The sequence below is a fragment of the Buteo buteo genome, chromosome 6 (genome assembly GCF_964188355.1).
Source record: "Buteo buteo chromosome 6, bButBut1.hap1.1, whole genome shotgun sequence".
In the NCBI taxonomy this organism is placed as follows: domain Eukaryota; kingdom Metazoa; phylum Chordata; class Aves; order Accipitriformes; family Accipitridae; genus Buteo; species Buteo buteo.
In genome coordinates, this window is record NC_134176.1 from 32,373,191 (window position 1) to 32,385,344 (window position 12,154).

Sequence of the window (12,154 nt, forward strand, 5' to 3'; positions counted from 1 at the left end):
GAATTAACAATTTCTCATCACATAACCATAAAGTTTACATTTATCAAAATATATGTTTAGAGTGGTTTCCCCCCTGAAATACACTCTTATCTGCTCAGAAAAATAAGGATGAAAATAAATAAAATTAATTTCGATTATTTCCCTCTAAGTCTCTATTTATGAAGTTTTTTATCCAGTTAGTCCTTAGGATATTCTTGTTCTTAGGATATTCTTGTCCCTACTGCTGTTTAGTCCAGTAATTCTCCCTTTATGATAATACCTGGTTTGGGGTTTTGAATTATAGTACTGTTTCAGTTGACACTTTCAGTGTTGAAACCAATGCTGTTATGTATTCCTTAAATATCATTCATGTATCTTTTACATCTGTAGTCACCTTTTTACTGAATAAATTTGATTGTCTTCTAGTTTTCAGACAGCAAAGTTGATTAGAAATGCAATGTTTTTCTTAGAATAAGTCTAATGTGGGAAGTGCAAAACTTCTGTTGGAAATGTTAAAATCTCTTTCCTCTTTATTGTCTGTTTATTAAAATTTTGTAAGTAAAATCAATTAAAAGTAAGTTTAGAAACTTCTTTACTTAGTTCTTTTTAATGAATGAAGTTTAGAAATGATTGCACAGCTTCTAGATAATTAATTTGCCTACTATTTGATCTTTAATCAACATTTCACATTTTTGCAGCACTTATTTTTAATAGTGCCCTGCAGTTTTTCACTTTATTTAGTTTTAATTTTATCTTCAAGACACGAAAACAAAGCAGGCACTTCCCTGGCTGCAAAAAACCCAGCAATAATTAAGTGCACCTAAGAAGAAGATGACATTTTATCAACCCAAACAAACTCTGAATTTATAGTATATTATGTAATGTAGATGTATGAAATTAAGGGTATTTTGACATTAAGCTGTTGTATTTCTGCAGCGTTGCTGTTCAGGCATCTGCATATGCAATCCATTTTACTGCAAGCTGAAAAATAAATCTTTTTCAGCAACTTAAATGTAGTTCCAAGAGAACACAAAATGATTGGAATGAAATAAAGTAACCAATGATATTTAGTAAAAGTACAGAAAATGTAGTAAACTTAGCTGTCAAAGGAGGTGTCCAAATAGTGCACAGAATTTTTCACTAGAATTATTTCTTTGTGTACTTTCTATTCTTTTCTTAAGAGAAAAAGAAGTAGAAAAAGAATCTAACTGTGAGCACAACTTTGAAGCATGTTTCCATTAGACTTTAAAAAAACCCAGCAACCTGTAGATTTTAACCATCTCTAAATTTATTGCTATGATTTATTAAATTTTAAAACATATTTAAGAAATACAAAAATACAAATGTACACAGTAAAAAATGTGATTAAGCTGTTGAGATGCTTTTAAACAATGAGACATGAAAAGCAGGTAGTGCTGTTACAGCCATCAGCACAATTTGAGAGTATAGTCAGACGTACAGCAAAGTGAAGTGTCTCCAGCCACCCAAGACACGCAGATATCCACCAAAAGACATGCTATACCATAATATGAAGCTCAAAAAATATGTTCAGCATTTAAAAATGGTAATAAGGCCCAATCTTGAGTTAACGTAAATTACTGTATGTATTGGATTTGCCTGGCAAGGTTTTGGTAGCGGGGAGGCTGCAGGGGTGGCTTCTGTGAGAAGGTGCCAGAAGCTTCCCCCATGTCTGACAGAGCCAATGCCAGCCAGCTCCAAGATGGAGGCACTGCTGGCCAAGGCTGAGCCCATCAGCAATGGGGGTAGTGCCTCTGGGTTAACATATTTAAGAAGGGGAAAAAGTTGCTGTGCAAAAATCCCCCCCTGCAGCTGGAGAGCAGAATGAGAACATGTAAGAGAAACAGCCCTGCAGACCCCAAGGTCAGTGAAGAAGGAGGGGGAGGAGGTGCTCCAGGCGCCAGAGCGGAGATTCCCATGGGGAAGACCATGGTGAGGCAGGCTGTCCCCTTGCAGCCAATGGAGGTCCATGGTGGACCATGCATCCACCTGCAGCCCAGGGAGGACCCCACGCTGGAGCAGGTCGGTGCCCGAAGGGGGCTGTGACCCCATGGGAAGCTCGTGCTGGAGCAGGCTCCTGGCAGGACCTGTGGCCCTGTGGAGACAGGAGCCCACGGAGCAGGTTTGCTGGAAGAACTTTTGACCCCGCGGGGGACCCATGCTGGAGCAGTCTGTGCCTGAAGGACTGCACCCCATGGAAGGGACCCGTGCTAGAGCAGTTCATGAAGAACTGTCTCCTGTGGGAGGGGCCCCACGCTGGAGCAGGGGAAGAGTGTGAGGAGTCCTGCCCCTGTGGAGGAAGGAGCAGCAGAGACGAAGTGTGATGAACTGACCACAACCGCCATTCCCCATCCCCTGTGCCGCTGTGGGGAGGAGGTAGAGAAAATGGGAGTGGAGTTGAGCTGGGAAGGAGGGAGGGGTGGGGGGAAGGTGTTTTAAGATTTGGTTTTATTTCTCATTATCCTACTCTGATTTGATTGGTAATAAATTAAACTAATTTCCCCAAGTCAAGTCTGTTTTGCCCATGACAGTAACTGGTGAGTGATCTCTCCTGTCCTTATCTTGACCCACAAGCTTTTTGTTATATTTTCTCTCCTCTGTCCAGCTGCGGAGGGGGTGTGTGTGGAATGATAAAGTGGCTTTGGTGGGCACCTGGCATCCAGCCAGGGTCAACCCACCACACTGTAGGTTAAGAGAAGTCCATGGAACTACACCACTTCAGTTGAGCTCAGAGTCTGATACACAGTACTCAACATAAAGCTCTAGTCATACCAAACATTCAGTGGGAATTGGTTGGGGTGAGAGTGCAGAGTATGCTGCACAGCAACTGAGGAGTGTTGGTTTACTTTCCTTACTCGGCAGTTCTTTTTATTCCCCCTAGTAATATCATATTAGTTAGTTTTACAAAATGGGACAAAAACTTCTTGTCTCACTCGGCGACAAAATATTTTGGGGTAAGTCTAGCACAAAAGAATGAATGATAAGATCCACAACTCTGGCTAACTCTAAGTACAAGTGAAAAAAGGGATGATATCAGTTAATACCTTTCAGATGAACTCTAAAATTTGTTGGATAGAGGTATCTCAGAAAAATAAAGAGATACTGTGGAGAACATCTCTCCAAAAGTACACCCAGAAAAATGAATTTTATGTATTCTGTTGTCACATTTCCTGTAATGTAGCAATCTACTGTGAAAATAGGAGCATAATAAGGTATAGGCCATCAGGAAATATGTACTGGTGTTTGTCTAGGGACACAACTGCTCTAGTTGCTTACAGTTTTTGGCCTGAGGACATTGTTTATGTTAGCAGCCATTTCATTACAGTTCATAAACAGATCACGTCAAAACTACTCATAAGAAATCACTGCATTTCTGTGCCAGCCTACCACAGTACCTCCTGTGATTTGAAAATGAGCTATTCCAAAATTCTTTAAGGATCAGAATTGCATTTAAATCATCTATAAGGTCAATTACACAGCCTTAGGAAGAGTAATGTTGTTTATGAAGTGGGGAAGTAGCCGGGAAAAGGCAGTTGTACCAAAATAGATGAAAAATTATTGCTTGTGGGTTTTATAAAAGTGTTCACTATTGCATTTTGCACATAGTTTGATTCAGAGAATGGTTACAGCATCAAACTCTTTAATGTATTCAAAATCATTTAGTTTATAGTCCCTCTCAGTTTTTGTCAGAGCATTGTGAACTTTGTTCTGTAGTTCCTTTGGCTACACATACAGCAAGAATTCAAGGTACCTAGAGTGAAAAAGTGCTGCTAATTTAGGCAGCAGTTTACAGAAAACTTTTAAGGGTCAGAATTTTCATCTTAGTTACCTCTGTGGGAGGATCAGGTCCTTTTTAGCTAAGCTGTAAATAAACAGCCTTTAACATATGCCTAAAATTACAAAACTTTTGTAGGACTTGTAAAGCTTCTTGTTTTTCCATTAGAAAAGGGTGTTTATTAGTAAATTTTAATAAAAATGCCAAAATAAAATTTCTATTCCCATCTAATTTAAAGTTTCTATATTCTCCATGTTATGTTCTGACTGTAACAGAAACATTATTTTCAAGCTTATTTTCAAAGCATGCTATGGGATTTAACCACAGAGCTTATAATCAAATTAATGAAAAATGTGTATCTAAAATACCAAGATTACTTGAGAACATCTCACTGAGAAAGAATTTTTTGAGCTGATGTAAGTAGTTGTTATATTATTATTTTAACATGAAATTAATTATAATATTTCTGCCATCTGGGCTAATTTATATATGTTTGGCTCTATATTAAATAAACATGTAGGAGTTAATGCACTTCATGGCTGCACTGACCTATAGATCATACTAAGTGTTTATATAATACAGTAATAAGTAAGTATGTGCATGGTTTATAATTTATGGCTGCAGATGATTTAGAATTAAAGGTCTTTATACCTACCTAAATAGGAGGACTACAGTATTTCCACTATACAAAATGAAACAACTATGGATTCTGTAAATTTGTCAGCGCTAAATTCCGCAAGTTCTCTGCTCACCAGAGTGAAGAGTAAAGTGTCATAATCACCACTGTGCATAAACTCTTCAGTGATGTATAGGAGGCCTGGCAGGTTACTAAGCTCGAGAGAATTCACAGTGCTTACTGCTCATGACACCAATATAGTGACTGTAGGCAATAGCGAGAGAAGTTTTGATTGCCCTGGTACCTCTAATATCAGTTCTTTGTGCATGTACCTGCTAGGTCATTCTGGTAAGAAACATGAACTTGAGATCGGTAAAGTCTACACCTGAATGGCCTGTATTAGTGTGCAGCAAATATACCAAATAGGAAAATGCTATAATTTTTGAAAATTTTGCTTATCCTTAGTGCAAATTCACTAGGATGGGTTTGGCCCACTGAATAACAGCACCTGTAGATAGTTTTTAAAGTGTCATAGGAAAATTCAAGTCGGAACCCAGGTATTTCATTTATGAGTGCTGCTTTATAACCTGGCAGCTTAGGGGATCAGGGGATATATGTTGTTATTAATTTCTGACTTCTTTAGCAGTTAAGGTTTCTGGCCAGAAATCATAAGTGACAGGATGGAATGATTAAGACTCTTACAGCATTAAGTTATAATTTTCTGATTGCAGATTTTTAGTTGACAAAACATTTTGAAATTATATTAACCTGCTTCATTATTTACCACATACATTTCCTTCTGTTACTGATCAGTGTTTCCATGAGTTATTCCACTGTATTAGCAGGGAAGCTGACACCTCAAAGGTGACCTTATTGGCCCAGGATGGCTGTCGAGCTAGTCACAGTGTCAGGCTATGAATGGAATCTATTGCTATAATGAGTGCACCAGGGATGCTACTGCTTGGCGGTAAATGGATACAGCTTCTGAAACTGTGTCCAGGCTGTAGTCAGAAGGGAGGGTTCCTATTAAAATTAATAGCCTGCTTGCTCTTTTTTTATCAATGTATTATTGAAATGGTGTTCTTTCAAGGTTGCACAGCTGGCTTAATGCTGATTATGTTTTAAGCCGGAGTGGATAATTAAATAAGATAGAAATGAGTGTAGGGTATTCATGACAGAAAAGATGCCAAGAACTGTACACCACAGGCATCTTGCTGATAAAACAAAAAGAGCAAAGATAAATTTACTGCAAAACTATTAGTTTATGGGCTCTCTTTGCTCTTCTGTAGAGGGAATTAGCTCTATTAGAACATTTTCAATTTTCAACACATTAAAACAAGTCTCTAGTTTTTACTTGTGTTGCAGAAACTCTTACATGAAGACAGCAAAGGAGAAGCAAAATGGCACGACTTCCCTAAATTTTACGGATTTAAAGCTACTACTAATACAACACAATGTATCTTCTCAGGTAACCACAGGTCATACAATAAACAAGCACAAGAATTCTGAAAAACATGATGTTATTACAAAGTTTATATACTAGACTATAAAGTTTCATGTTATAATGTATAAAGTTTCATTTCATTAATTGGTTAATTTCAGGGAGTGGGTATTTTCTGCATGTGCTGAATGCTATCTAAATCTCATTAACATACAATTGCATTTCTTCTTCTTGTTGATGGTGTATCTGCAGTAATATTTGAAAACTGTAGTCCTGTGAGTTTGATCAGGAAAGCTTATTCATTTGGTTTCATCCACAACCTTTTGGAATTAGTAAGAAACTAGTTCTATGATTTCAATGGAATCCTACTCAGAGAGATCAAGAAGTATTACTTTCATTTTTTCCAATGAAATATATTTTGGTCCTCTGTTTTCATATTAAAGGAAAATCCATAGCAAATCACCTTCTTCTGAAGGTTTTAATGTTTTGGTTTGTGTTTTTTTTTTTTTAATCAAAAAACGAGGCATGTTAAGCTGTGTAGATAGTCTGTTACCATTTCAGAAGGTGCAACAGGGGCTCACTATATATACACGAAGTAGCGTGATAACACGTGGATCTGCAAAATAGCCTGAAACAAGCTCTTTCAGAAGTAATGGTTTTAATAAATGAACTGATATAAATTATATTTCTGTGAGTGAGTGCCTGCATATACAGATTTAGACCAGCATACTGTAAGTATCTGTGGCCACTACATATTGTGGAAGCAAAAATATGGAATCAATGGTGCACTTCGGTGAGCATCTTATGTCATCTCATTGTATCAGATGAGGTGTGAGCAACATAGGATCAATGTATAGAAAATATTGTTTCACAGCAGAGAGCAGACATGGACAGATTTATGCTTTTTAAAAAGCAATTTTTATAGCTTATGTAATAGTTTAAAAGCAAAATTGGTTCTATAATATTTTGCTGAGCATCCTACTGGCTGTTCAGTCTGTCATAATATATAAAATTTCATTGCTCTGATCCCACTGCATCAGCTTTTTCTAAGGTACTGCATAGCAGACACAATTAAGAATAAACTAATGGACTCAGACTCTATTTCTCCGGTCTCAGAGATCTCTTTTGAGAAAAATGCATTTTTTCCTGTAAGCCAGGATTTTATATAGATTGTTAAGCACATTTTCTGAGTCCTCTTCATTTAAGTTTTCATATTCATTACCAACTTTCAAGTGGCTGAAAATTATTTTGCCTGAACTTTACCCATTTTTTTTCTGCAGTTGTTTGCCTCAGGCCTTACCTCTGGGGAGGAAAAAAACCCCCAACAAAACAACTTACGAAGAAATTTTCTTAGGATAATAACAGGGTAGAATAAACTGGTATGGAATAAAAGAGATTTCTTAGATCTAGAGCTAAAGCACAGTTGACTTTCATTCTTCTTTCTGGAGTTCACCATTCCTGGGAAGGGTTCAAATCTAGATCAGGGGAGGTTTAGACTGGACATTACGAAGCATTTCTTTACCAAGATGGTGGTCAAATACTGGAACAGGCTTCCTGGAGAGGTGGTCAATGCCCCAAGCCTGCCAGTATTTAAGAGGCATTTGAACTATGCCCTTAAAAACATGCTTTAACTTTTGGTCAGCCCTGAATTGGTCAGGCAGTTGGACTAAATGATCATTGTAGGTCCCTTCCCACTGAAAGTATTCTATTCTATTCTATTCTATTCTATTCTATTCTATGTGTAGAAGTATTTATATATACTTTAGCCACATAACATGTAACTGGGATTTTAGAACAACACTTCCCAGATTAACTGTTCCACTTTAAAAAAGCCTAATGCTTTTAGGGCCTACCTTCAGGCAAACACTAATCAGTATTTTCATCAACAAGTTGGTTGTTAAAATGAAAGATGTAAATAAAAATTATATTTTTAACATTTTTCAACAAGTTGTGAATATAGCCTTTAGGGATCTCATTTAGTAGCTTTTATTTACATTGTGTTTCCTATAAGAATTTTAAGTGGAAGTAGCTCTAAATCCTTACTGTATTAAGCATATATGACACGTATGACTTCCTCTTACCTTGAAAGACAGTTGCCCTCTCAGACAAAGGAAAAAAAAAGTGAATATATTACCTATTTTTTCCAATTTATTTCATATTTAGGACTTATTAAAAATGCTTTAGTGTTTAGTTCTAGACTTCCTTTATACTATAGTTTTTACTTGAACCAAGTCTCCAGGACAGTTAATTTACAGAGCCTACATAATGACATAATAAAGTATACTTGAAGTACAGCTGAGATGTAGCAGATACCAGATTTGTGAAGAAATAGCAAACAGCAATTTTTAAAATTTATGGGCAACACCAAATCTGAGGATTTGCAAGCACTTTGCAGAGGAAGTTTAGAACTAAAACATGCTAAATACTAAAGCAAACTATAATTAAAAGAGGAAATAGAACACATTGATACAGAAAAGGAAATAACAGGTAACCAGCACAGCTGAAGGGAAGATTCTGGGAGGTCTGGGATTATAATAGTTCATAAACTGAAAACAAAATACAGTTGAAAGAACACTCAGAAAAGTCAAAACTTATTGGAAGGCATATTAAGAGGTTTGTAATATGCAAGACATAGGATATAATTCTATTTAGGACCTGTGGGTTAAATGGAAAAATTACAAAGGCTAACTGTAATAATAAGAGAACAGAAGAACATGACCTAAGAATAAAGAATGAAGGTACTAAAATCATTTCCTTTTGGAAAAAAACGCCAAACAACAAACCCAAACCAAAAAGGACTGCAGGGGATTTAACATGCATATGTATGGCTTGATTTAGCTGCCTGTTGGCGATTTAGCCTTTTTCTGTTGTTCTTCTGTTTCAATTGATGTTTTAATAAAATGTATAGCATATGATGAAACACAAGTCAGTATTTACTGGTTCCAGATAGTTTGTTTGCTCATATGGAAAGAAAATAAATAGGACAATTATGTATTTTTTTCACTGTATCCACTGAGGACAGACATAATCAGCTTAATTTGCAGATTAAAAGACTTAGTTTAGATATTAAAAAAACCCCAGACTTTCTTAATATAAAAGAAATTAAGCACTGGAATTAGACTTTTAAAAGTATAAAATGTACATTTTCTTAGAAAGAATTCATAAGACTATCACAAAAGAGAACACTTATTTTTCAAGGAAAGATTTGAGCCAAGTCATATTTCAGTTTGGTACCTGAACTGTGACCGCTATGCATAGCTTGAGCTATTAATCTGCTAGAGTCAACCAGCTATATCACATACTAACAAACATTTGCTTCTGGTCTGTGCAGCAGATTTTCTCTGAACTACTCAGAGGTTACAAAAGAAAGAGAAACTGCCCTCAGGTTTCTGGCAGATTCTGTCCATCCCTTACTCCCTTCAGGGAAATGACGGCTTTGGGCAGGAGACAGTCAAGAGAGTGTCTGGAGTCCAGCACTAGCTGGTATCGTGAAAAGGTGTGGAACTAGGGCACGGTGGCTGATCTGGCTTGGGGTGAAAATGGGGCAACCTTTACTGAAGTTACTGAGATGCTTTCAGAAGATGTATTCCTTTGTTTCTCTCCTGTATGAAATTATGAAAATACTGAAAAATATATGGGAAGTGTTTGTTCTGAAATGTTAAAAATAGCATGCATTGATAATACCTTTACTTTGTGATGCTGTTTTAGAAATGTCCAGATAAAACTAATGATGACTGATTTAGTTTGTAATGAAGATGGTCATATAATTCATTGTAGATCTGCAATAAACAACTATGGGCTTTGCTGTATAAATCATGTTCACTATACTGCCTAATACTATGTTGTTCCTTATTCTCTCTGTCCTCCTGAGCTGTCCCTTGCCACAGGAATGTGAAGAAGGATGTGAAGTGTCTGCCTTTAATGTACACACATTCTTGGAAAAGGAACAGGGATAAGAAAGCTGGAACAGTGTTTCAGGAATCAGCTGTGACCGGAAGAACAGGAAAGCTGACAGATAATAACCATGTCTTGAATTATATCTGTGTGACTGAATACAATACCACAGTCCCATACAGTAGTACTCCTTTGGACTTGGATGCAGTGTGCTGAATTACTACAGTACTTCTCCAGTAGCCAACATACATCACTTCTCAGCAGAACTAATTAATGGGGTATAATCCCATGGTTCTACAACTTCCAGTTCCAGAAGTAGTATTTTTGGAAGTAGCTCAGGTATCTCTGAACAGTATGGGATTCTTCCATATAGCTATACCTAGAGAGCTTCACCACTGTCAAGCTTGTATGGACATATCTGAACTATGTTTTTCTATGGATACTGTTAAAATCCAATTCAGATTTTTCCATCATATAACGTAAAGTTCATACTGCAGCCAATGGGGACTTCCAAGAATAGAATTCAATTACAGCTTGCGACATTTTCTACACAAAACCTATACATTTATTTCCTTCAACCCAGTCTGTGAAATAACATAACTTCTGAAATAAACATTAGGAAACTCTGATAGCTTTTAGTTATTAAGCTTTGAATAATATGTTTCAGCATCCCAAAATTTGATCCTTATTTATTCATTCTGTTTTGTTATTCTGGTAGATTAATAAAATGTTCTTGGTTTTAAATCTTACTGGATATAAAGCTCAATTAGAGTGTGTTTCTGGTACTTTATGAAATTCCGAAGAGCAGTGTTAAACCCCTATGCACCCAAGAAAGAATCAGATCAACATCATTAGTATTCACCTCATGTTTTGATAACTTGCCAAGTGTTTTAGCAATAGATTGCCCAAATACTTTTAAGTGCTGGAAATCTACAGTAATATATACACATATGCAATACAGAATTCAAAATAACTGATTGGGTACCTCCTTAGATTAGATTTAAGGGTCTCTCCACTGATGCAGAAAGAAGGCATAGCTGATGTAGTATAGCAACATTAAGGAGCAGTCTTATTGTTATGGAGAAACCTGAAGTTTCTGAATTCTTTATTATATTGCAGGGAGATGAGTTTTATCCTAAGAGAGCTGGCAACTGTGGAAAAGAATCTACGTGTGCAGCATTTCAAATCTACGTGAAAGTAAATTTCTGTGCCTGCTTTGTTCAGCTGCAGCTCGCACTGTAAGGCTTTGTTTCAAAAAGGACTTCTGCACATGCTTGACACACCTGTAGATGCAGAAGTGGAACAGAGTCACCTCTGCCTTTGAGGTTCCTTTCTATTACATATGTAGCATGAAAAGAGGGAGGGAACAACAGCAGATGTTATGTAGCTAGAATGGGATTGTCTGTTTATAACAGTGATTTTCACCTTGAAGGCTTATGAGGTGCTTCTTTTGTTCATACACTAAATTCTTTCACCGAGGGAAGCAAGCATAAATTCTTTTACTTGCAGCAGGAGTTTAATACATTTAACCTGAGAGTATATAATAATACTCCATACTGTATGGTACATAAGAAGCACTTTCAACCACTACAGAAATGCAGCCACTTCTGGGATTCAATGTAACAGCCGTTCAACGGTTTTGGATAGTATTCCTCTCTTATTACGGAAAATGAAGAGATTGCTACTATTTACTAGAAACCTCAGAATAAACTTTAGGCTAACAAAATATAATATTTCTGCTTTGCTGCCTGAATCTCAGTATATGGAAAATACGGGATACCCACTGACAACTGAATTTCCAAAAACAGTTAAGACTTTGTCTTTTATGTTTTGCTCAAAGAACAAATAACTGTTTTTAAACATTAAAAAATACATTTTATGTTAATGCTTTTATATATGGATTTATTATTTATTAATGTTAAAATTAGTATAACAGACATTGTGTTATACTAAAAGTATTACTATCTATTAATAATAAATGCATTACTATGAATGTTGGTCCCTTAGATCTCCAAACAATGAAACTACTGAAGAAAAATGGGGACCTTAAAAAAAAACCCCAAACCTCCAAACCTAATTAAAACCTAATTTATAAAAGTTGTTTTAATAACAATACATTATTCTGAAATGGGAAAAAGAAAGTTTGTCCAACCATGATATAGTGAAACAGGTCCAGAAACTTCTATTCCAAATACTGACAAAGGAAAGACAGTATTTTTTTTTGTTCAGCAGATCTTATTCTCCCTGGATTCAAGATGTTATCTCCTTTCTCAATAACAGTTATTTTGTTAGTCTCCTTTTAACTTGCAGAGGAAAAATTCTGAAAGAAATCTGAATCAGGTGTGAATATTATCAATGCAACCATTAACAAAGCCTTAACTGCAGGGCCCAAAATGTGCTTTTCACACATACACATGTGGGGAGAATTTAT